The 27,250-nt window shown below is 46.5% G+C and overlaps 1 long non-coding RNA gene across 2 annotated transcripts; it reads right to left on the reverse strand.

The window, feature by feature from the left end:
• Positions 1 to 13,822: 13,822 nt before the first annotated feature.
• On the reverse strand, positions 13,823 to 18,816 carry LOC308632967. 2 transcript variants are annotated; one of them, XR_014018663.1, is made up of 4 exons: positions 18,755 to 18,816; positions 18,195 to 18,630; positions 15,775 to 15,856; positions 13,823 to 14,081 (listed from the first exon to the last, which is right to left on the reverse strand). It is a non-coding gene; the product is annotated as an uncharacterized lncRNA (long non-coding RNA). The 2 variants fall into 2 exon arrangements; XR_014018664.1 differs by lacking the exon at positions 13,823 to 14,081 and having other exon boundaries at positions 15,098 to 15,856.
• Between the last annotated feature and the right edge of the window lie 8,434 nt (positions 18,817 to 27,250).

A 27,250-nucleotide genomic window follows, 5' to 3' on the forward strand; every position in this document is an offset into this window, starting at 1 on the left:
TTTCCACAGCGAGGAGTTTTACTTCTATTGTTCCATTGCATTCTGAGCACACACAGCAGTGAGGTGTTGGATGTCACACTTTGCCCAGTCTCCTGCCCAGTCCTTTCCCATCCTGTCCTTTGTTCTCCCCCTGATCCAGCTGCTCTGCCCTCCTGCTCTCCCTCCTGTTCCTATTTTCATGTGTGCATTACCATGATATGTAAACACGGTAGTCATTGTGGACAAGAATGAAACGCACAGAATTCTCATGGGAGGTTGCAGGAGGAAGCCAAGTGCCCAACCAAGCTGGACAGTGCAGCAGTTGATCAAGTAGTTGAGAAATGCCTGTCCACATTCTGCTCTGTTAAAAGGCAATAATGTTCAAATATGTCAATTAATTACATGTTAATTATAAGGTGAAAACAGAGGTTGCTGAGGTCCTAATTGGTCCTCCCCTAGGAGTTCCTGTATTGGAGGTTTGGTCCCAGTGTGGCCATGATAGGAAATGGTTGCTTCTTTAGGAGGTGGGGCCTGACGAGTGGGGCCAGGTCAGTGGAGCTGCTGCCCCTGGAAGGACCAGTGCTGGACTCACATGCAGAAGGAATTCTCTCCAGAGTGGGTTGTCCTAAGTGAGGCCACACCACAGACCTGGTCACTACAGCCTGCACTGGTTCCCTTCCCACCTACACACCAAGCTATGACACTGCCCAGGGGCCTCACCTGCGGACAACAGGTGAGACTGCCCAACCTTGGACTTTCATCCTTGAAAACTATGAAACAAAACTTTCCTTTACACAGAACTTACTTAGCTCAGGAATTTTACTCTAGCAATAGAAAAATGACTAATAGGTGTTTTTTTATTAATAAATATTTAAATTGAAATCTCATTAAATGGCCTGTTGCAGATTAACAACTCTATCTAAAATAATTGTATCCTACAGGTAGTCCCTCAAATCTCATGTGTACGGACCACTCAACATTCTAGAAGTGCAGATTCTCATCCTCAGGCCTGGGTAGCTCTGGAATTCTTCTCTCAGAACAGGTCTCAGTGACACAGACGATGCTGTTCAGTCTGACACCTTGCACAGGATGGGAAATTACTCCATGTCCACACTTGGCTTGCTTGTCATTTGGTTGGAAGATTTCATTGTTTTTGAAAATGATCCTTATCTATTGCTTGTAATTTCTTCCTTCACTGTGGAACAACTGTGAGTTAATGAAGCTTTCATAATGTGATTCCAACTTGCTGAAGGCACTTTGTGGCACATAGAAAATACTCTGTGACCTGTCATTCCTGACCGAACTCCAAGAGCTGGAAATGATGACTGCCATTGTGAGAGTGAGACTCAGGCCCAGGAAGTGAGGCTCAGGATCTGGCAGTTGAAGGATGTGAGGCAGGTGGGAATGCTGGTCATCCTTTATTCAGAGGGGCTAATAACCTGTAGCCAGAACCCATCCCAGAGCCATTTTCCTAGGTTCTTTTAATGTGCAGTTCAAACAAAGAAGGTCCTTGCCAACAGGGTACATAGGGTCCATTGTCACAGGTTATACTTTATGACCTTGAGTGCAGATGCTGACTCAGAGGGTTTATGGACTTGACCACACATAACCATGACAGCCACATCATGTCCTTAGCCACACACTAAAAACAGAAACCCATCAGCCCACCAGAAGCCTCAGCAAGGGAGCCTACCTATGTCCATGTTGGGCCTGACCCACAGTGACCACAGGAGAAGGTCAGCTGGTGACTTCTGGACTCACTAGGGCTTCTGGAAACACAGTTTCCAGTACCCTGATTCTGACTCTGGTGGAGAAGCTCCACAAGGGACTTCATCTAAGAGGGAGGATTCAGATGAGGAAGATTCCACAACACCCATTGCACCTGCAGGAGACACATGGACCGGGGTGAGGACTGGGGAGTCACCTGGGAGGTGAATCAGGTTGCTGAGGGCATTGCCACACACCTGGGCTCCCTTGCAGGTCCAAGGAAGACAGGGCCACCAGCCTGGGCATTCAGTGGCACGTGAGCTCTGGTTTTTGGGTGGCACCAGGGAATCTCCCATGTCCACCATCTGCATTCCTATCAGGTGGCCCTGGTCTTTCAAACCTTCCTACTTGGACTCAATTTATCCATATTCCATGATTCCTCCAAGGATAGCCTCTGCAGAGGTGCTCTGGGCTCTGACACAGGAGCAGAGAGTCCTCCATTGTCACAGCTGCCCTCTCTGTGTTCTGTTTATGTATCTGTCTCTTCATGACCACACTCCCAGAACTGTGAGAGCCTGCAGTTTAGATTCCCATTCCCTGTGCTTTAGAGGACTTCCTGTTTGCAGTACATATTGTGACTTCTCATTTCTATTTAATTCCAAACCCTTACTATAAACCAAAGCCTCAGATCAATTGATGTTTGTCCTTTATTAAATCAGGAGGGACACCAGTGAATCCAGAGGTTTGAGAAGAGACTGGTTTTCTGCTTTGCCAATTTCCTTCATGGAATAAAATCATGGACAATAATGGAAGGGAAGGGTAAATGGAGTAGAATTTATTTCAAGGAAAAGTGAGAGAAGTCCCTCAAGAAGAGAGGGGGCCTGATACACCCTTTGGGTGTGCTAATTTAGGGGCTTATGTGGTTTACTGTCTGAGCTTAGGTCAGTCTATGTTAAAGTGGTGTTGAGAAAGGGTCAAGGTCATTGGTTTGCACTTCAGCCTGAAGGCTTAACCATTCCTGTGAATCCCATCTGGGTTCACTGCCACCTTCCATTTTCCCACATCTCTGGGACAAAGAGTTGGCTGGAGTGTTCCCACAGTGGAGCCTCATGGGATTTTACATTTGGAAAAGGTCTTCATGAGGACCATTAGGATTTCTACAGGTTAGCCTCCTGGTGTGGTCTCTGCCTTTGAGCAAGATTTCCGCTGGGGCCCATCCCTTCTGACTGCTGACCTTTGACTATTCACTGTCATCTCTGCCTGCTTGGCCTAAGAAGCAGAAAGAGGTTTCATGTGCAGAGGAGCCTCTCTTGAATCTTCTACCAATGTCTCCCAGAGCCTGGCTGCCTGTGAGTGGTGTCCTCAGCAGGAGGAGGCAGCAGGAGGAGCAGCCGGGGCAGCCAAGCTTCACACTTTCTCCTGTATGACCTGTATCCCTGTGGGAGGACACTCATCATGCTGTTCACAGTAATAAGTGGAAATATCTTCAGAATCAGGCTGCTTATACTGAGTGGAATCTTTCCTAGATGCTCTGCCACTGAACCTCAAGGGGCCCCCAGATCGCAAGCAGTTTGCACCATAGATCAGGAGCTTAGGAGCTTGTCCTGGTTTCTGCTAGTACCAGTTTAAGTAATTGCTAATACCCTTACTGGCCCTGCAGGTGACAGTGACTTTTTCTCCTTGAGATTGAGACAAGGAGGATGGTCAATTTGATGTCAAATCTGGACCTCACATTGAACACATGAAAAGAAATAGCACAATACTAGTCATGTTAAAAGAGCATTTCCCTGAGGATCCAGGCAGCACTGACCACACTGTGCTGAGTAAATCCCAAGGACTATTCCTCTTTCGCATGAGGCAGAGCAGCAGTAGCCCCAGGAGCTGTGCAGGGGCCCTCATGGCCATGCTGTGTCCTGATGGGGGACTGACTCCTGCACAGGGTGTGAATAGCCTCTTAAGAAGCCCTCAAGGCAGTGGGCTGTGCTGTGTGCTGTGGCTGCTCCTCTCAGTCACTCAGCACAGGCCCCAGGTCCTGAGTTCCAGGTCAGACAGGAAAGCTCAGAATTGGTGACAGAAAGTGCTCTGCTTTCTAGGCCGAAGGCAGTGTATTTGTTGAGTCCTGCATGTGACATGCTTTTGGAGGACCTCTGATTCCATCTGTGCATCCTTCCATCTCTGACAGAGGACGTGGGCTATGGCACAACCCCAGAAGCTTCAGGAATGCTTGTGATATACTTACATTCGGCACATGAGACCATTAATGAGCCCAGAGTGGTTGACTGCTTGCTCTGAGTCAACTAGAAAGGCATTACAAACAAAAAAACATTGATTCATAAGAAGGGCAGGATCTTTCCTCCCTCAACTTCCTTCTCCAGCTGTTCACACTCTTTACCTCTGTTCATCCCTCTTCTGTCCCACTGTGTTTATCAAGACAAGCCAAAATCAAATATTTTCCCCTCCTACATGAAAGGCACAGCACTTGTCCTAGCTCTACCTCTGATTGCCCACACCCATGCCTGATGTCCCCTACATGCTCAGGTTATCACTCCCACTGTCTCTGGCCTCACAGTCCAGTGTCATCAGAGGTGGCAGTCCTCTCTCCTCCATCCCTCATCCTTCCTGTGGCACCAGAGAGCAGAGCATTTTCTTTCAGCAAAGTCTACCATGTTCCCTACCCCCTGAATATTCTGCCCTGTGCAAGCCTGTAAGTGTACACAAAAACTTCATCTAGAGCTTGGTTTTGAACAGTGGTATGGCTCAAATAAGTAAATTGACAATCAGTAATTAGACCTAAGAGATTCACTGTTGAGAAAACAAGTGACTTATCTGACAGAAGAATTATTAAACAAAGTCTGTGTTTTAGAATGTAATTAAATGTTATCATGTCAAACCATGGATTTTGTTAATAGAACATGAGCAAGTATCATTGTGTATAGTTAAGGGGTGATTTGATAAATGGAAAAATGCATACAATCTTGAATAAATCATCCTGTTCTTTCAGAAAGAACCTATAATTTCTAAAACAACTATTCACTAATGGAACCGTAAATTTCTGGGAAATGTTTTATTCAGAATATAGGAGAGGAAAAAGACAAACTAGGACCATTTTGAAACACAGGAGGCAGTGAAATATTGAGAGATCATAGAAAAACATAACAGAAGACAATTTGTATGTGACAGCAAGTAGACAAATTTGTAGAATTTGAAGTGTTAAAATAATTAGTGATCACAATATTCTGACCATTGAATAACATATAAACTCATTAGTGTATAATGATATTTCAAAGGACAAATTCTTATTAGTTATAAAGGGGAAACAATCATTGGAGAACTCTGGTGACACCCTGAGCCCAGGTTCAGAGAGCATCACTAAGATGTAGGACATGAAGCCATGACCCACCTGGCAGGAGGCCATGAGAAGAGCAGAGTGTCCCTCTGCAGATTCCTGTCCACCCACTATGGGCTGAGCTGTTTCCCCTCAAAATTCAAAGGTTGGGGCTGTGGTTTGCACAACTTCACAGTGTGTTGGAAGAAGTAATTATGCAATTGTGAGGTTTGAGTTTGAGGTCTAGTCCAATATGGCTGGTGTCCTAATCAAAGAGAAATTAGGTCTCAGAGACACCAGGGAAAGACCACATGACACACAGGAGGATGGCCATCTGAGAGCCAAGGGAGAGCAGGACAGCCCTGCTGGTGCCCTTATGTCTGCCTGAGATTCCACAGTCATGGGAAAGTCCATTTCTGTTGAAGTCGCCCAATGGTGGTGGTGGTGGGGGAGTGGGGGCTATTTTATGGCAGCAGATTGACCACAATGCTGGATGCAGGAGAAGAATTAAGTCCTGAGGGACACTGAGTCCTCTGTGAGGATATTCTACAGGGCCACTGGCACAGCACCTTCAACAGAGACAGGACCACAAGATCCAAGGAAGCAGAGGCTGCCATTCCAGGCTGAAGGAGGCTGAGGAGACCTGGCTCCACAGCAGCTGGGGAGTCTCCACTGGACCATTTGCTACAGAAGACACCATGGGGCAACTGGCCACATGTGAAATGCCATGAAAACAGGATGGGACAGGGCACTAATGTCCAATGTCCTGCTCACAGGATGCACTGCGGTTATGTGGGGCGAGCTGTCTGTAGGGAGTCCTGCTGAGGTATGGGGTGTGGCCTCAGGTCTTCACCTCACCCTCACATGATCCCAGGAAGGAAGGACAGACTTCTCCATCCTTAGGGCAGTTGGTGGTCAGAATCCACATGAAGCAGCATGTGAAGCACCACTTCTCTTCCTTAAGTTTAAGATGGTGTCCTCAGCTCCTGAAGAGCTGAGCTCTAGACCATGCCCATGACCTCTCTGGAGCCAGGAGGAGACTATGAATGTGACCAACCAAGAGTCTGAGTCACAGACCCCCAAAGGCTCAGCCACTGACCTGGGACACCCTGCAGTGTGGGCACCCTCTCCCACCTGGATGAGGAGCCCTGGATCCTTTTCTTCCTGCTGCCCATCAGTGGTCAATGCCAGATCACTCTGTGGGGACCCAGTGCACAATATTTTCCTCTACAGGACAGACCAGCCTGCTCATGGCACATTATTGTATGTGTTTTCTTTGGCATCATTTCCCCATAATTGCACTCTATAGGGACAGGACATGACACAGGGGAGGGGGTTTAGCCAAGCACACTACTATGAGGTCCATGAGTACAATTGCTCTGTATCTGTGAAGTTCACAGGAAGACAGGCTGTGGGAGGTGTGTGCAGAGCAGTTCTGCAGGTGGCCTTGGACTGACCCAGGCTCTCCTGTGACTCACTTGTGGTTCCCCAAACACATACTGACTGCACTGGGTGTAGCACCCTGAGACCCAGGGGACCTAGCAAAAGAGCTCAGGCCCTTCCAGTCCCCTCAGAGGAGGAACTGGGCTTCAGTGCTTTGGATCAGGGGATATAATTGCTCAGAGAATAAAAGCCAAGATGCAGGTCTGTGAGTTCCCTTGGTTGTCACGCAGGGAGTGTTTGCAGAGATTCATGAGGAGTGTTCTCCTGGGACTTGTTTCTCTAGGGACCTCAAAGGATGCCTGTTCTGGAAATGAGACATCTTTCCATGAAAGCCACATGTATGAAGACATGAATGGCTTTGAACATACTTTATATACAGAGATATGAAAAAATGTGCTCTATGTGTAATAAGGATTGTAATGCATTCCACTGCCATGTTTTTTAAACTAAAACCAATTAAATATTCTTTAAAATAAAGCAATTAGCACCAAATCAGGGTTACTGCCTGGTGCATGCAGAAGTCTATACGATGACATGAGTTCTTATAAAAATAAACTGCCAGGTGTGGGGTGAACTGGCAAGGGGTCAGGAGCAGGAAGCTCAGATCTGTTTCCCCACTAGGGGCCAGCAGTGGGGTTGGCAGACAGGGATAGTGGAAGAACCACTTGTTGATTGGAAGGTGAGAAGGTGCTTGGGGAGTTTCACAGGGTGTAGAAAGCTATTGTCCTCTACACAAGTCACATGCTCCCTCTGGAGGAGGTGTCAGGATCTAAATGAAGGATCATGAAATGGTGATGTCAGAAAAGCTGCCCCTATGCCATGTCCATCCTGTCAGAGCCTGTTTCAAACCATACTTGAGTGGACTCTGAATGCATTTTCTGAAAAATGCCTGAAGCACTTTGTGACTCAGTGAATTGATGTCCAGGTATGTCCTTGTCTTAGCTGAGTTCACTATTTCCACTTTCAGGTTCTAGCAAAAAGAAGAAGTCGGGTTTGTGAGAAGAAAAAGAGACACACAACACACTGTTAGGATACCAGATCCTGGAAATTGGCACAATAAACTAGCTCCAGGAAAGCCTGCCTGTCCACAAATCCCCTCCTCCATGGAACCCTGAGCCTGCTGTGTGTGGAGAAGAAGCCACAGATGGGTGATTTCTGCAAAGACACAAAGCAAGAAGGAGCTGGAGCCCCATATTTGAGGGTCACAATACACAGAACTGTCCCAAGGCCTTATCCTGAAATGCAGAGGAAATACCCTGTTAGCAAGACCTGAGGACAATTGCTGCAGCCATCATTAGCAGCCTCTGTCCTGGACAAAGTAGGCCGTCACTGGGTCAGGAAGAGAGGAGAAGTATGCAGGGACCCTAGCACACGGTTGTGCTTGTGTAGTCACTGTTAACCCTGAGCATAGCACTGAGTGTTTATGGCTCTCCCTGAGCCTCCATTTCCTCCTGCTCACCTGCCTGTAATAGCAAATACTCCCCCATCCTGTTTAACCTCTGCCATGTACCTGGGGAAGCAAAAGAAGGTCTAAGGGACCAAGCATCTCTCATACATGAATGAAGGTGGGTTTTCCCTCTGCTTTTCAGGGGGCATAGGACACAGAAAATTGCAGAAGTCTAACTTTGTATCTCTGGAGAGAGCAGTTATGTACCAGGCAGAAAAGGATTGAAGGCAGATGACAGCTCTTATTTCCCACTGGAATTAACTGGGCTGCTGTGGTAACCCCTGAGGCTTCCTGAGAGTAAGGGCTGTAGCATCTCAGGTCCAGAATGCTGATGGACAAGGGGAAATCTCTCCATTACCCACTGCCCCTGAGCCAGGCTTGGACACTACTGGGCATGCAGGATGCAGCACAGATGAGGATTCCAGGTGCTTGCCCATGCTTCTGCTGGCACCAAGGTCAGGATCTGCCCACACTCCAGCTTGCTGTTCCCTGGAGACAGAGACAGTGAGGCTGAAGTCTGTGTCAGAACAATATCTCACATGGTCCCTAAAATTGGAGATAAGACTGTTCCAGCCTTCCTGCTCATGGGACCCTTGTTTTGTCTTTTAACTTTCTCTCTCATATTTGTCAAATGATTCACAAAAAGGAAAATCCACCACCTTCACTTTGGGTCGGCTGCAGTAGAATTCCTTCAGCTTTCTCTTCTAGGGCCTCTGGAAACACACAAGAAGTACATTACCTGAAATAGTCTTTTAGAAAATGGGGTGGTTTATCAATTTGGGGCTAATAAATTTATTTAGAATATTTTTAATTTTAAGGCATTACAGTTATATATAATCTTGGTCTATGGTGTTCCTTTTTGTATGTGCTCATGATCAAACATTTTAATGATGGAAAATAGAACACAGGTTGAATATCCTTTTTCTTAATGTGGGAAACTGAAAGTTCTTTGGACTTCAATGTTTTTTAGATTTGGGGAAATTTTTATCATTTACTAACTGAGCATTTCCATACAATATTCCAAAATCCCCTGGAATCCATACCGAAATTTTCAGATTTCTGAGTTTTTTGGATATGGGAAATTAGGACTAGAAAGGCTCAGCTTGCTCTACAATTAGGTGCACTAGAACAGAGTCACCCAGAGCACCCAGGATATGACTGTGGACTGGTGGGAGCATTGCTAGGTGGACTCTGTGTGTGAGGCACATGCTGTGTGCTGTGGTCCACTCTCTATTTCCTGATATTTAGAAGTCTAGGAGACTGGTTGGCTGTGGCTTGTCTGCCACATACTGATCGATCTTAGGCATAACATGGTTTGGATTTTAGACTCTGCGTCCCATGAGGCTTCACTGCTAATCTTCACTATTGCTCAGGGAGGTGACCCTATTGCATCCATCACTGGGACAGATTCTGTAGGGAACACAAATGTCCAGCTCATATCACTGATCTTTCTTGTAGCTGAGGACAAATGACTAGCAGACAACCAGGGATTCAAAACTGATGAGTGAGAAGAGGTTTGAGAGATGGACTCTGTGGTACTGGTCAGAGGAAAGGCTATGGCTTCAGAGAGGTTCCTGAGGATGCAGGTGTGGAGACAGAGTGGGGGAGCGCAGGCCTCCTGGCCTCCCTGTCAGTGCAGCCTCATCCCTACCCTCTCAGGAATATCCCTGGGGCAACTTGTGCCTACTAAGAAGGCCCGGGGGACACACAGGCTTGTGACCAGCCGCTGGGAGGTTTGTGCTCTTAGACACAACATCAAAGATGGTCAAACCAACCTTTTAGACCAACATTGGCCAACAGAACATCCCGTTGCTGCAGACCACCAATGTGTATTGACCACTTGAGACACAGCAAGTGCATCTGAAAAATCCAATTTAAACTTTAATTTAATTTTAATTTTATAAACTCACAAATGGCTAATCATCCACCATGTCTGGAATCTCTCAGCCACACACTATTCTGCTGCTCAACAATCTCTAGGTAGCAATGGAGGGACCAGAGAATCATGGTGCTCGGGGTCCAAGCTGTGCAGTTTCTCTGTGGTTCAAGGACAACTTTGTTGACCCATTTCAGTCATCATCAATGCACTGTGATAAATAAAATATTCCAAGATGTCCTCAGTGTAATTACAAGAGATGAAGAATGCAGGGTAGATGAAGATTTAAAAATCAATCAGATTTCTGAGTCCCAAATCCAAACCTCTTCTCCATATTCTTGATTGATAGTTGGAATCATCAGAAACACATGACCAATCACAGGAATTCAGTCTTAATGACTGTGAAGCTTTTGTCCATCAAGTCCACTTAACCAATAGCAACAAGTATGTCCCTTAGAAATGCCCACTTATCATGAAGATTGTCACTGTCTGTGCTGTTTCACCACTTTTATCCACACTCATTATATTCTCAGTATAAACAATCTATGCCGCCTCCCTGAACTTTCATTCCAAAAATGTTCTTGGCTTTCAGGGTGAGTGGACCTGCTACTAGGTGGGATGAAGCCTGACCACTAGCCACATCTCGTGTCCCAGCACCTGGGGTTATTTTCAAGAGTCTCTGAAGAGACAGATGACCCATTTTATATTTAAGAAACTAGAGTCTCCAGAGGTTTGGGTCAACAGACAGTGACCATTTCCCCTCCCTTGGACATGTGCAGCTTTCCTGGGACACATCAGGAGGACAGAGTAATGGACACACAGAGAACTGGACTCAAGCCCTCAGTTCAGATCTCAGCTTCCATTAAAATGCCTCAGAGGTCCAGGGCAGGCCTGCAGGGATGGTGGAGGGGGAGCCCCTCATGTCTCTAATTCAGGTGTGTCCTTTATTTTATGGGTGTTCAACCTGATGATGACAGGAAGGTTCAAATACTTTCTTCCAAACTGCACTGAATTCAGTGTCTGAGGCCTAGGAAGGATGCATCTGTGCTCCCCACAGTAGTGTATGATCCGTAATAAGCCTCCACAGTCCTTGACCTGGTCCCCATGTGGAATAGATGAGGCCCCATGAGTGGTCTTTATGCCTGGTGGCTGGGTACTCAGAAGTATCAGGATCCCTGTGAGCCCTGGCTGATGGCATCTACAGGAGCATCACTGGAAAGGCTGGGAGGGTAGCTGATGGGTCCTTGTGTTAGGCCATGTGGGTGACTGAGAGCCCCCTGCTGAGCAGAGACCAGCTGATTTGTATCCATGTGGAATGTCATTATTTCCAATCATAGCCATTTTGAAAAGTCCAGTAACAAAAGGTCCAAAACCAATTTTGTCTCCAGACTCTTAGTCATGATTACTCTTGGGTGTGATATTCTTTCAAAAGAAACCTTCAGTGTCACTGAAGTGCCCCTGCTTTTTGCAAAGGCACAATGAGGGGTGGCCCCTAGATTTCCCCAGTGCTATCTCCAGTCTCCCAGGGAATCCCTGACTCAGGCCATGGAGGGACATAGTACAGTATAAGCATTTGACAGAGGTCAAGGCAGACACACCCCAAATCCAGAAATAACTCAGAAACAGACAAAGTGCCTGGAGGAGCTGAGATGCCCTTCCTCACCTCAGGCCCAGGGCAGTGGAGTGGCCGACCATGGACTGAACACTGAAACCATAAGAACCAAGTAAATGTCCATCCTCTGGATCTGTTCTTCTCAGGTCTTTTGGTCACATTGTGAAAAGTTCACTACCACCCTGGGGCACCAGCTGTCAACCCCATTCATCAGTTTCATTCTGAAGGACATCTGCCATTTACACTGCCCAGTCCTTTTTTCCTGGAGGGTTGCTCAGGAGGGACCAAGGAGAGTGAATCCTGTGCAGCCCCAGCACCTGTGCTAAGACCTGTGCCCACAGGGGGGATAGAGGAGCCCTGGGAGGGATGAGCAATGAGGGCATCTCCACCCAAACCCTGGGGTCTCAGAGAGTCAAGGGCCTCATGGGTAGAGGTTCCCACCTTCTGTGGCAGATGACACTGATGGCTGGGGAGGACCACAGCACCTCCATGTCTAGAATCTGTACCTTCTCTTGCCAAATGCTCAGGCTTTGAAAGACTCACCAGAAATCAATGGTAAATGTCTAAATGTGAGGAGTTTGATAATTAGAAAATTATATGAGGGGCTGGGGATGTGGCTCAAGTGGTGGCACACTCACCTGGTATGTGTGTGGCCCGGATTCCATCCTCAGCACCACATACCAACAGAGATGTTGTGTCCGCGGAGAACTAGAAAATAAATATTAAAAAAATCTCTCTCTCTCTCTCTCTCTCTCTCTCTCTCTCTCTCTCTCTCTCTCTCTCTCTCTCCTCTCCCACTCTCTCTTAAAAAAAAAAAAAGAAAATTATATGACACTTATCAGCTCCCAGGGGCTCTCAGGCCCAGGCCAGCACTCAGCAGTTGCGTGAGGTAACCCAGGGCCCAGGGGAGTAGCAGGGAAGGTCCCAGAGGTGCTGCAGCTCCAGGTGCCACAAGACACTGGCCTCTCCCCTTAGCCTCTGCAGATACTGAGCAAGGGAGGGATCTACCCCTGGCCCCCTAAGGACCCTGCTCAGACCCCCACCTTCCTGTAGGAGTCCTGGGGCTCCAGGGTGTCCTCTGCCCAGGTGAGAGCAGCTTCAATTTTTCTTTTTTAATCAAGTTTTCTTACATTATTTTTGTATCAAGAACAGACCAACTTGGAGGTGGGCCAGGAGGATGGTGACCCTGGGGTTTGCAGGGGATGGTGTGTCAGGAGCTTGGTCCCTGGATGAGGTTTAGAGTCCACTGTGGCCGGGGAGGTTTAGCACAGCTGTGACTCATCCCAGCCACTAACACAGGGACAGAGAACATAGAAACAGGAGGGGTATGTGAAGGTCACCTACACTGGGGACAGCAGACACTATGGAGGTCACATTGAAAGAGAAAACAGTTTTTTTCTCAGCCCTGGAGACAGATCAGAAAGTCTCATGTGAGGGGGAAGAAGAGGATGGGAAGTAAAGAAAATCATGTACAGTTATGTCTTCACAGCACTGTTGAAAGTCGGCTCATACAGGCTGTAGATTATGGTCAATTAACTAATATCTTTTATTTGAATTATTTTAAAAAGGTTATCAATCACTGTAGGCCTGGTTGGTTTTACACACACAGACACACAGCAGAAATTTTATTTATATATATATATATATATATATATATATATATATATATATATATATATATTTTTTTTTTTTTTTTTTTTTTTTCCCCCAAAGAGCAATGTTCTTTTGAGATCTTGAGGTCCCTGGTCTTCCCAAGTGTCCCTCCTGGTCTTGCTGTTGCTGTCCCCCATTGGCCATGGGGCTCCTTCCTCCCCTCTCAGATGCATCTCCAGATGCCCCTGGGTCTTACCTTGTCCACACAGAGGAACAGTCACACAACTACACACTACATATCACAGCAGACTCCATACAGAATTCATCTGGGATTGAAATGATTCTGCTCACTTTCCCTCTTGCAGTCACTCTTGCCTGCATGCCTTGGTCCCCACAAATTATATTATGCCAAATATCATTGTTGGAAGAGTGAACAAGTAGAGAGATTACTTTAGGTTATGATGCAGATAATACTGTCAGTAATCAGCAGATACATGTCCAAGTTATAATTCATGGACATTATCCTGATGTCCACTACCAAGTTTCTTTCCTCCCCGGGCAACTCTGCATGATCTTGCTCCAGGAATAACAGGGAATGTCTCAATTAGATAATGTCAAGGGGGAGAAAAAACAAACTAGGCTTTGACCTGAATGGATTAGCCTCATAAAATGGCATATGTAAGGTGTACAATGTATTCTCCCAGAGTGTAGCAGAATAATGGGTTCACAGGGGTCACACCCAGCATCTCATTGGGTGATTCTTCTTCCTACCAAAGAGGGTGTAAACCACCTGAAAACTTAAAGTCTAAAATAATTGGGGAAAAACAAAAGACAAAGAGTTAGAAATATATTACAAAAGCCAAGCCCCTGATACATCTAATCTGCACAAGAGCTAGAATTAGACAAAGGAAAGATGGGTTGGGTGGTTTATTTAAGGGGGTACATCAAAGGCAGGGATAAAGTCTCAAGGGGAATCCTTGCTTCCTGTTGTCTTGCAGTCAGCAGGTTGATTGGCACCTTGGCAGGTCATTCCCATCTCAGGTGCTGTGTGAGTCATGGCAGAGTGGGATAGAAATTCACAGTGTCTCTAGCAATTTACCTGAGAAAATGTCCACTGGTTATTCCCAGACACAAGATGTTCCTGTCCACCAGACTTCCATGCACAGTGACCCACACACAACCCATGCACAGCTCGTGACAATGGTGGATCTCCTATATTACATTTACCTAGTAGATATTTAGGAAGAGCATATGGTGTGTGGACAGGGGGTGCCCTGGTCAAAGGTCTGTGTATGGACCCCTGGAGAGCTGCTTGACTGAGGGCCTGGAGGAGAAGACAGGAAATCAGACACAGTGATCCTGAGAGATGCAGCAGATGGGCTTGTGGAGGGGGTTCTGCATGTGCAGACTTTATGGATTCTGTGAAACAGCAGAGAAAGTGCCACAGAGGAGAGCTAAGTGGCCATGTGAGCTGGAAGCTTCTCTCCTCTGGGAAGACTGCCTGGTCTCTGTGTCCCTCACTTCCACCACATTTGCACAATAGATCCTTGATCGAGTGGAGGCAGGGATGGGGGTCACGACAAGTACCATGTCTCTCCACCACCTCTACTGGTGCTGCTGGTACTACAGCCACCTCAAGGTATCTGATTTCTCTGCTTCAGAACCAAATGTCACCTGTCACCCGTGGAGTGCTGGTGTTTCAGATCACTGTCCCCTGGAGGGCTATAGTGCATTCCTCTTAAACACACCTGTGCTGTGGGTCAAGTTAGCCTTCCTGCCCACGGCACTCTGAGGAGCATCAGCATCCAGACACTCAGACAGGGTGTGGTTGACTGAGATGGCAATCTTCTCACCAGGACCTACTGTGTGCTGCAGGACCAGGAACACTAAATGAGCACAGCACACAATCAGAAATCACAATTCTTGATGGTTTGTGCCAAGTTGTGTAATTGAACTATATTAAGTATGTTTCTTTTTCTCATTTGGTGGTTGAGAAGAAGATGCCCTGGAGGACATAAGGCCTGAGCAACAGTAATGCCCACTTGTCAAAAGAAGGTAAGAGCATAACATAAAATCAGGAACAGTCAGAAGAAAGCACACGAGGGCACTATTTTAAGCCTTGACCCTGAGAACACAGGGTCAGCAGAAGCTGCAGCTTTTCTGTGCAGGCCCAGGATGGAGAAGAGTAAGGGAGCAGGAAAGGGGAGGACTTCTTAGATTTCTGTTCCATGACAAGCTTCCTTCAGGATCATGTGTCATGTGGGGTATTTGATTTCAAACCTGGCCACCAAAAGTCACTGTTTTAAAAAAATTAAATGCAAGTGAGAGAGAAGAGAGTTATTTTACAGTGATTGCCTGTGTTCTTCTTTAGGTTTCGTTATGGTTTGGGCATAAGAGTGTCCCTATAAAGCTGCTGTGTTAATGCAGGAATATTCAGAGGTGAAATGACAAGATTTTGAGAGCTGAGCCTGATCAGTCCTTCCGGGCCTGAGTGGACTAACTGGGTGGTGACTGAGGGCAGGTGAGAGTGGCTGGAGGAGGAGGACACTAGGGGTGAGCCTGGAAGGTGCTCCCTGAGGCCCCTTCCCCTCTCTCCTTGTACTTCCTGGCCACCATGGGTGAAGCATCTCTCCTCCTCCACACCCTTCTGCCCTGATGTTCTGCACATGTGGGCCCAGAGCAATGGGGTCAGGTGATCATGGATGGAAAATCTGAACCCATGAGCCCAAATAAACTTTTTCTGACTATGTTAGATTTGTGCTAAATTTTTACAACAACAATGTAAAACTGACCGACACAGACTGGTGATCAGAAGGATTTGCCTTGAATTCAGACATCTGTAGTTCCAAAGTGCTTCCAAGGAGGTTTCTAGACCTAGAGAAAAAACAAACAAACAAATAAATAAAAATGAACCTTTTACCTGGGTGGGTCCTGCCCTTCTATAGGCCATAAATCACAGCACTGGCCTGTACTAGGGTCTGGTCAGTCATTCAGAATTTCCAGCCCTGTGATGTGACTTAATTCCCAAAATGTCCAGGTAGCAAAGAACACACTCATCTTCATAAAACCTGAATAACCTCCTATGAATAAGAAAGTTCAGTCAGTTCACATTAACACTGAGTTAAAATGTTCCTAAGGATCATCTGAACAGGATTTTAATCAGCCACAATAAAAGTGCAACAACGAGCAATTGCAAATGTGTTTGAAACAAATGAAGAACAAACAGAAAGCATCAGCCAGGGATCAGAAACTGTGCAAAGACAGAAAAGTTCCAGAACTGAAAAGTGAATTCATCATAATAAGTGCCCAGTGGGGAGCTGAGCAGGTGAATGGAGCAGAGGAAGGAGGCAGCAGGAGGGAGAGCCATGGTCACACCCAGCTAGAGAACCCTGGAGACAGACGAGTGGGCCAGGGAACAGGGAATCAGATCACCAGCTGGTGCCAGCCAGCCCACCCCACAGCCACACTGCCAGCTTCTGAAGACAGAGATAGAGATCTTAAAAGCTGGGAGGGAAAAGCAACTCCATAGTTTTATGGGAGAAGCAACTGGAATGAACAGAGAATTTCTTCCCTGGAAACAGGGAGGACAAAGGAAAAGACACACTTTCAAGTGTTGAAGAAAAAGTCTGTGGACCTAGAACTCTAGATCCTGGGAACTGTTCCTCAGGAATCAAGGTAAACTCAAGAGTGCTCAGTTGTAGAAACATGAAGAAAGTGTGTAGCTGAACCCAAAGTGGCTAGGAAGGGCGTATAGAGCATGGAGACATGACAGGAGCAGGGACTAGGAACACAAGATGGGGAAGGAACAGAAAGGATGGACAAGTGACAAGAATTTGAGAGCTGGATCTTACCAATGCACATTGTGTACATTGAACCAAACATCACTGTGACATCCCAGGTCACCAGGGAAATGCAAATTAAAACACATGAGGAAACATCCCCCCTGAGGGATGGCCATGTCCAGGAGGGAGCACCCCACAGACAGCATGAGGGGAGTCCAGGCCCCATCCCTGCTGCTGAGCTGTTCCTGGCTGCAGTTCACAAGGCACTCACAGCAGCTGAGTGTTCTGGGGAGTGTCCACAAGCTGTCTCCAAGATGAAGACAGGATGTGCAAGACAGTGTGACATATTTTGATATCACTATGCATTCCCCTATAAACATAAGATGGTGAAAATACACATCTAAAAAGTAAATAAAAGTCTACAAATGAAAACTTATAAAAACTGTGTTCAGCATTGAAAACTTGGAGGGCACAAACCTGCCCTTCTCTGGGGGAATGAAATGATACTATCAAAGAACCAGAGAGTAGCATATTACTCGACAATGAAAAGAATACAGCTATCATGGGTGCTGTGGTGCTCACCTGTAATCCCACCAACTGGGAGGCTGAGGCAGAGGATCACAAGTTTAAGGCCAGTTTCAGCAATGTAGCAAGGACCTAACAACTTGGAGAGATCCTGTTTAAAAAAAAATTTTAATGTGACTTTAAATGTAACTGAGTGGTAGTGCGTGTCTGGATTCAATACCAAATTTGAAGAAAAACTTGAAAAAGTAAAAAGAAAATAACTCTCTATTCTGTAATGGAAACCCCTGGATGAGGTTTACACAAACCTCCATAGCACTCAGGGTTACAGGCCAGCCTGAACATCGTCCATACTGTGAGTGCCAGGCAGGTGTCACTCAGCCCAGGTGAAACTACAGGACGGAAAATCATGAAGGTCTGCATCAGAGAGGGGGGTGAGGAGCAGCTGGAGCTCAGACAGTGTGAGGGCACGACCTGCACTGTGCCAGGCCACACTGCTGGACACACATCACTGTCCACTTGTCTAGTTCCACAGATTGCACAAAATGACCCTGGTGTGACCTGTAGACTTGGGCAGAGGTTGATGAATTGTAACAGAAGCAACAGAGTCTGGGGTGTTTATGGAGGGGCTGTGGGAGCAGGGGGAAACAGGAGAACCCTGTACTTCACCCCAATTTTCCTGGATACTTAAACTACACTAAAAATCAAAGTCTTAAAATATTCCCATGTGGAATACATGGAGAGACCTGTCTCTATTGCACGACACCAACTATTGCCTGTTTCAGGCCCTTAAGGTCTAAATTCTGTCCTGTCACATATCATTGAGGCTGTTATCATGGTCACCTGCTGGGGCTTAGCTGAAGGAAAGGGTCAGGGTGCAGAGGAACCCTCTGGATCCTCCGACTTACCCTCCTTGTAGTGCTCAGGGCCTGGCTGCCTCTGAGCTGTGTCCTCAGTAGGTGGAGGCAGCAGGAGGAACAGCTGGGGAAGCCCAGCCTCACACTTCTGCTCCCTGGGAGGTTTTTGTCATGGCCTGTATCACTGTGGGAGGGTACCTGTTACTTTGTTGACAGTAATAATCAGCAACATCTTCAGGCTCCAGGCTGCTGCTGATGAGAGTGAAATCTGTCCCAGATCCACTGCCACTGAACCTCAAGGGGACCCCAGATTGCAAAGTGCTTGCATATGTGATGAGGAGCTTAAGAGCTTGTCCTGGTTTCTGCGGATGCCAGTGTAAACTATTGCTAATGCCCTGACTTGCCATGCAGTTGATGGTGACTCTCTCTCCTTAAGATGCAGGCAAGGAGGATGGAGACTGGGTCATCGTGATGTCACACCTGACACCTGACATTGGAAACATAAAAGAAATATCCTTGTAAGTAGTGATGTTATAAGAGGATTTCCCTGAGTAACCAGGCAGCACTGACCACACTGTGATTAGTAAATCCCCAGGACTGTCCCTCCTTACCTGGGATGCAGTGCAGCAGGAGCCCCAGCAGCTGAGCAGGGACCCTCATGGCCATGTTGTGTTGTGTCCTGACGGGGACTGACTCCTGCATAGGGTGTGAGCAGCCTCTTAAGAAGTCCTCAGGGCAGTGGGCTGTGCTGTGGGAACATGCAAATTAGCAGGGCTGGGCAGGCTGGGCACAGCTGCAGCACGGGCTCATATGTCACTCAGCACAGGTGAGGTGCCCATTGTCCCAGTTCAGTTGAGAGCAGCAGAGATGTGCCAGAGCAGAATATGATTTCACCTGGAAAACAGAGGACACAACCAGAATACTCTCCCGTGAGGAGTGACTTATTGCTTCTTCATATCCAGGAAAAGCTTCTCTTGTGTTTCCTACGGACATTTCTTTATTAGTGATCATAAGAACAGGAAGGAATTAAGAGATAAAGGGTCAATTCATGCTTACAATGTGAAAAGAGCACTGAAGGCAGGAAGAAATTACAATTTGTAAACTCTGTGATCTGGTTTAAGTTTCTCTGGACATTGGCCTTGCTGGACCAGGAGGCCAGGGTAGGATGGAACCCAATATGATTCTGCCCTTCCTGCCTCAGTATCCCTAAGACACTGTGATGGTTCCTCCCATCCTGGGAAGAGCAGGCAAAGCCTACACAGGCTCTTTCCTAGGTGTTTTTCTGGAGAGGTTAGAGTAATTTCAGATGCAAGTTTTAGTTCCTTTCATGGCTTTAGTGAAGATGCAGCTCAGCCCACCCTGGGCCCTTGTGCACTGAACAGTGACCTGCCCCTTGATGAGGGCTCTGGGGACATCCTGGGGACAGCACTGGAATTGTAACACCTCTTTCTTCCACTTCTGTCCCCTCCTCTCTGGACACCTCCAGGTCTGGTCACAATCACTGAATGGGCTCTCAGTGTGTTCTGTCCCCTCTTTGAATTCATAAGGACAGTCAATCCTCATTGCTCACCTGGGGCACCCTCAGAGCAGGGCCTTGTCCTCCCACCAGCCTGGGCCTCTGCTGACCTGCATTCTGACTCCACTTTATGAATCCCTGTGTTGGGTTGTGGTTATTATAGTCACAAAGTAGATAAGAAACTCTACCTGAGCTTGCATCTGGGGAGACACAGACCAGCTCCCTGTGGGGCTGAGTGCAGGGCAGAGTTCTCAAGCCTTAGTGGCCCCCATGGGACGGGATCACTTCTCCTGTCCCAGGGCTTCTAGATCAGTTTTCTTGGATGGCTTATTTTATGGTGCATTGTCATTAGCTATCCATGGGCTGTGTGTGGATTGTGTTGTGCATAGTAGCCTCCTAAGAGGACAGGTTTGGCACTGCAAAGTCCCTGTCATGGATTGATTACATGATGCAGGTGTGCCACCCCCTCTAGCTCTGCCTAAGATCCCAAACAGCACCTGAGATGGGTGTGACCTGCCAAGATGTCAGTCAATCTGTTGACACCAAGACATCATGAAGCAAGACCCAACCTTTGAAAACTTTATAGAGAAAACATGATATCTCTCTCTCTCTCTCTCTCTCTCTCTCTCTCTCTCTCTCTCTCTCATCTCTCTCTCTCTCTCTATTTATCAGTGTGGAAGCTTAGCCCTTATGGTCAAGAGCTGTCCTGACATTGATGCCCCAAATTGTTTCTGTGATGTGGTTTTTTGCTGCCTTCTTCTTAGCTTAAACTTGCCACCAGCCCATTCAAGCCCAGTTTGTCTCACCTGTGCAGGTCGTGGTCAAAAGTGCATCTGCTCTCTAGTGACAGGTCTGGGGAGCCTCAATAGGCAGGATCTGTACCTGGGGTGCCAATGTCTTGGCCATGGATATTTTCTCCCCAGTTCATGAAGTTGTTTCTCTTCTTTATCACCAGGTGAGATTCTCTAGGAAACTCAAGTGACCACTCTCCCCAAGAAATTATCCTTCTACTTAAGGACAAAGGATTATAAGTTTATCAGGAATTCATAAGCCATGTTGGTCTTGGGCAGTTGATGTCTTGGCTGTGTGACAAACACGAGATGCCAAAGACGTGGTTTTGTCAAAGAAAGAAGGGACCTAGGGGACCCTGCATGGTGCAGGCATAGGGATTGAGAAAGCATGGGCTCCTGGTGTGTATCTACCAACCCACCTACTGCTTCCAGAGCCTCTGTGAGACCCTTAGTATTTCCCAGTGGCTCTCAGGCCCAGGGCCAGCACTCAGCATTGGGTGGGGTCACCCAGGGCCCCAGGGGAGTAGCAGGAAAGGTCCCAGAGGTGCTGCAGCTCCAGATGCCATCAGACACTGGGCTTCTACCCTCAGCCTCAGCAGGTGCTGAGCAAGGGAGGAACTTACCCAGGCCCCCTGAGGACCCCTGCTAAGATGCCCACCTTCCCTGTAGGAGTCCTGGGGCTCCAGGTTCACCTGTGACTTGTGTGTTCTTTGCCCAGGTGAGAGTAGCTTATATTTTTCTTTCTTAATAAAAAACAGGTTTATTGGATTATTTTTATATCAATAACAGACTCACTTGGATGGTGACCCTGGGGATCTGCAAGGGAGGATGTGTCAGGAGCTTGGTCCCTGGCTGAGGTCTGGAGTCTGCTGTGGTCGGGGAGGTTCAACACATAACAGCTGTGACTCATCCCAGCCACTAACACAGGGACAGAGGACATAGAAACAGGAGGGGGAAGGAAAGGTGTCCCAGGTCACCTACACAGGAACCTGTGCAGAGGTCAAGTTGAAGAAGAAAACAGATCGTTTGTGCAGCCCCTAGAAACAGATCAGAAAATCACTTTTGAAGGGAAAAGAAGAGGATGATAAGTAAGGAATATCATGCACATTTATGCCTTTTCTGGATTTTTAATGTTGGCTTGTCTAGCTGGGGATTGTGGTCAATTAACTAGTGATTGTTATTTGAATTATTTTGAAAAGTTTATCAATTACTGTAGTCCTGGTTGATTTTGCACACTGCAGAAGTAAAAAAAAAAATGTGTATGCTTTTCAATGAATAATATTCTTCTGAGATCTTGGGGTTCCTGCTGTTCCCAGGGGCACCTTGTGGTTTTTGCTTTTGCTGTCCATTATTGGTCATGGGTATCCCACCTCCCATCTCAGATGGATCTCCAGAAGCCCCTGTGCCTTCCCGGATCCACAGAGAGGAAGAGCCACATGCTCCACACCTTGCTCACCGCAGCAGACCCACACGTAGTTCATCAGGGTTGAAATGATTCTGGCCACTGTCACTCCTGCAGCCACTGTTTGCTTCATGGCTTGGTCTCCACAACCACAAGGACATCAATGCCTAGATCACACACTGGCTGAAATACACTTGAGCTCATGTGAGGGCTGTAACTTGTTCCAGCGAATTCTGCCATAAACCTGAATACCCTCAAACATCAGAGAATATCTGGGTTTTATATTGAAAAAAAAAAAGGTGAATTCCATTAAACTTTAGGTACAATTACATTCATAGTTGAAAAAAATATCTATTTGGAAATGGAAAAGAAAGTTACAAGAGCAAAAAAGATTTTTTGAAGTGATACAAAGATAGCTTGTGTGTAAAATATCAACAAAGTTTTAATATACCCCAAATAGAGGAGGGAGAGACCCCAGGAGGGTGGTGCTTCATGCAAGGGTCAATCTTGGGAAGGCTGTTGGGACTGAGGAGCAGCCTCAGGACCAGGTGACTAATTACAGCTCTCTTTCCTTGAGTTTTGACCTGAAGGGAGTGGGGAAGCACTCTACATGGACCTAGAGTAGAGTGATTGAAGTAGAATAGAATTTGAAAATATCATGCTTCCAATCCAGTGCACAGAGCTCACACACATGCACACCTGGTGTCCTATAAAAGCTCCCTCTCAGTCATATTATTTTCACATTTGAATTCTATAATCTTGGCATAATTCCAGGATATAAATGTGATATTCTCCTGTATGAAATTGTTTTTGAAGAAAACTGGTGACTGTGTCTATCAGAAGCCACAGTGTAGAAACATAATTTTATTTTTATATTTTTTTGCAATGTTTGGGATAAAATCTGGGTAGTGCTGAAAAATAAATGACTAAAAAGTGATATAATTTTATAAACTAATTTGTGAAAATTATTAACAAAACTGAGATCCAAATTTGTATTTTCAATGTTAGGGTTTTATGCCAAATATCATTTTGAAAAAGTGAAAGAGTACATAGAAAACACTTTATTCTAAGAGGCAGATGACACCTCTGGGAATCAGCAGATTCAGAGCAAAGTTATAATTCATGTACAGATACCGGGTATCCATAGCAAGTTTCTCTTTTAATTTACACCTCATCATGAGCTCACTCTGAGAACCATGAGGATTGTCCTCATTGGTTAATGCCAAGGGGTAGGGGGGCCTGGATAGGCTTTGACCTGAATGCATTAGCATCATAATGTGCCACAGGTAAGGTGACTTCCCCCACAGTGTAGCCAGAATGAAGGGTAGCTCTGATATATTTTATCAAGCCAAAATTTAAGAAGAGTATATGGTCACAACCTCTGTGTGGAAAGATGTGTGTCCTTGTCAAAGATCTGTGCATGAATTCCTGGACAGCAGGTTGGTTCAGGGCATGGAGGGAGAAGACAGAAATCAGAGTCCAAGAGATCCTGAGAAGATATACACTTGTCAAAAGCAGATGAGAACTGTCCTCAAATGAAGATAGAGTAAAATTGGGAACAATCAGAAGAAACAAAAATAGGGAGGAAATTTTAATTTCTGTCCCTGTAAACAGAGTGCTCAGCAGAGGCTGCAGCTTTGCTGTGGCAGGCTAGTGATGGGAAGAGGGAAGGGAAAGGGCACAGTGAGGACTTCTTGGATTTCTGCTCCATGACGTACTTCCCTCAGATCATGTGCCATGTGTGGTATTTGGTTCCAGACCATGAGTCACTGTTTTAAGAAAAAAAGTTTCTGCTAGAATCAAAACAGCTATATTGATGTCATTGCATGTGTACTTCTGCAGACTGTGCTTTGGTTTCAACTTCAGGTTACCCCCTACATGTACTGTGTTAATGCAGGAATATTCAGAGGTGAAATGACAAGACTAGGAGAGCTGAGGTTATTCAGTCCTTCCTGGCCTGAGTGGACTAACTGGGTGGTGACTGAGGGCAGGGGGTGTGGCTGGAGGAGGTGGTCACTAGGGATGAGCCCTGGAAGGTGCATTTTCCCTGAGGCCCCTTCCCCTCTCTCCTTGCACTTCCTGGACACCAAGTGTGAAGCAGCTATCCTTGCCCACACCCTTCTGCCCTGAAGTTCTGCCCACCTGGACCCAGAGCAATGGGGTCAGCTGACCATAGACTGAAAGACAATTCTGTTGACCTAGAGCTCTAGATCCAGGGAAAAGTACTTCAGAAATCAAGGTAAAATCAAGAGCCCCTCAGTGTAGAAAAAGAAAGAGAATAATACATAGCTAACCCCAAAGTGGGGGCAAAGTGCTCTATAAAGAAATAATATGTGATAGGAACATGGACCTTGGAACACAGGATGAAGAAGGATCACAAAGGAGGAAGAGATGACAAGCATTTGACAGCTGGGCTGACCACTGCACATTGTGGACATCTGTCCAAACATCCCTGTGACATCACAGGTCACCAGGGAAATGCAAATTAAAACACATGAGAAAACAGCCCCCTTGAGGGATGGCCAAGTCTAGGAGGGAGTAGCCCACAGGCAGCAGGAGGGGATCCCAGGCCCCATCCCTGATGCTAAGCTGGTCCTGGCTGCAGTCACAAGCCACTCCCAGCATCTGAGTGTTCTGGAGAGTGTCCACAAGCTGTCTCCAAGATGAAGACAGGACATACTAGACAGTGTAACAGATTCTGATAACACTAGGCATTCTGCTATGAAACTAAAGATGGTGAATGTACACATCTAAAAATAAATAAAAATCTACAAATGAAAACTTATAGGAACTGTGTTCAGCATTGAAAACTTGAAGGACACAAGCCTGCCCTTCACTAGGGAATGGATCAATACTGTCCAAGAGCCAGAAGTAGAGTTGTACTTAGCACTGAAAAGAACACAGCTATCAAGAAGTCTGCAGTGATTCTTGCCTATAATCCCAATAACTGGAACTGAGGCATGAAGAGCACAAGTTTAAGGCGAGGTTCAACAATTTAGCCTGGACCTAATAACTTAGAGAGATCCAGTCTCAAAAAAAAAAAAAAAAAAAAAAAAAAAAAACAACAACAACAACAAAAAAAAACAAACAGAACACAAACAAAAGAAAAGCAAACAAACAAACAAACAAAAAACCCACCAAACTAAACCAAACAAACCAAGAAAAATAAAAAATAAAATAAAATAAAGTACTGTGAATATAGCTAAGTGGTTGCACATGCCTGCATTAAGGACCAAGTTTGAAGAAAAAATTAAAAAGGAGGAAAAAAAAGAGAACAGCTATCATGTAATGAAAATCCATGAAGGAAGGAAACTTACATGCAAAGCACTCAGGTGAGAGCCAGTCTGAATGACCTACCTGCTGTAAATTCCAGGCTGGTGTCACTTAGCCAAGGTGAAACTACAGGATGGAAAATCATGAACATCTGCAGCAGAGAGGCGGGTGAGGAGCAGCTGGAGCTCAGACAGTGTGAGGGTGGGACCTGCATTGTGCCAGGCCATACTGTAAGATACACGTCACTGTCCAGTTGTCTACTTCCATAGAATGCACAAAGTGACCCTAGTGTGACCTATAGATATGGGTAGAGGTTGATGAATTGTAATAGAAGCAACAGAGTCTGGGGTGGTGATGGAGGGGTGTGGGAGCAGGGGGTACACAGGAGAATTCTGTACTTCACCCAGTTACGCTGGGAACTTAAACTACACTAAAAATCAAAGACTTAAAATATTCCTGTGTGGAATACATGGTGAGGGCTGTCAATGAGCCATTATCATGGTCACCTGCTGGGACTGAGCTGAAGGAAAGCTTCAAGGTGCAGAGGATCCCCCCTGGATCCTTCCACAAACCCTCCCTGTGGCCCTGGGACCCTGGTGTCTCTGAGCAGTGCCCTCAGCAGGTGGAGACAGCAGGAGGAGCAGCTGGGGCAGCCCAGCCTCACACTTCTGCTCCCTGGGAGGTTTTTGTCATGGCCTGATTCACTGTGGGAGGGTAACTGTAACCTTGTAGACAGTAATAAGTGGCAACATCTTCAGGCTGCAGGCTGCTGATGGTGAGAGTGAAATCTGTCCCAGATCCACTGCCACTGAACCTGGAGGGGACTCCAGATTGCAAATTGTTTGCACCATAGATGAGGAGCTTAGGAGCTTGTCCTGGTTTCTGCTGATACCAGTGTAAACCATTGCTAATGCCCTGACTGGCCCTGCAGTTGAGGGTGACTCTGTCTCCAGGAGACACAGGCAAGGAGGATGGAGACTGGGTCATCGTGATGTCACATCTGACACCTGCCATTCGAAAAAAAAAGAAATATTCTTATGAGATTTATGTTCCAAGAGGACTTTTCTGAGTAGCCAGGCAGCACTGACCACACTGTGATTAGTAAATCCCCAGGACTGTCCCTCCTTACCTGGGAGGCAGAGCAGCAGGAGCCCCAGGAGCTGAGCAGGGGCCCTCATGGCCATGCTGTGTCCTGACAGGGACTGACTCCTGCATAGGGTGTGAGCAGCCTCTTAAGAAGTCCTCAGGGCAGTGGGCTGTGCTGTGGGCACATGCAAATCAGTAGGGCTGGGCAGGCTAGGCACAGCTGCAGGGAGGCTCCTCCTGGTGAATTAACAGAGGCTCAGTGTGTCCAGGTGTCCCAGGTCAGAACAGGGCAGCTCAGATTTGCTTGGGGGTAACATAGTTCCCTGGGTCCACAGGACACAGTCAGCCCCCTGAGCTGTGACGGGTGATCTGTAGTCAGTATCTGGTTCAGGCCCGGCTGTCCTTGTGTCCTAAGCACAGTTCTGTGTTGGTGACCTTTGGAGGAGGAGGGGGCATTACAGAAGCAAGGGGATAGTTTATGCTTTGGAAGTAAAAACAGAATTAAAGACAGAAAGAGAGGAACATGTATAAACTCACTGAGGATTTGGGGTTTCTGGGCATTGGCAAAGCATGGGTAAGAGGCAAGGAAGGAGGGTCCCATGCATAGACCCAGCCCTTCCTGCCTCAGAGACCCACAGAGAACACTCATACCTATCATGGTGCCCATCTTCTCCAGACCAGTAGGTCTAAGGCCAGCCAGTCTCTTCCTCTTAACTGTCCTTTAGGAGAAGAATAATTTTACAAACAAGAGAATATAAGGCTGGTCCAGCATCTTGGTAAAAACAGCAAATATTCTGAATCCATACATATCACTCCTTTTCCAGTATTACCACAGGGACTTTTAATTCTTAGTAATGCCTCATGACCTCAAGAGGGCTGCAATGTCTCTAAACATCTTGTCTTGTATCAGGTCCTCTTGCAACTTTTCCAGGAATAAAGCAGGACAAAGTTCTTCATGTTTGTCTTCTTTTAGTTTTCAGAAACCTTTCTTTTTTCTCTTCCCTCCCTTCGTTTCTTTTTTCCTTCATTTCTTTCTATC

This window comes from Spermophilus citellus, assembly GCF_964194105.1.
Source record: "Spermophilus citellus genome assembly, chromosome: 13".
NCBI lineage: Eukaryota > Metazoa > Chordata > Mammalia > Rodentia > Sciuridae > Spermophilus > Spermophilus citellus.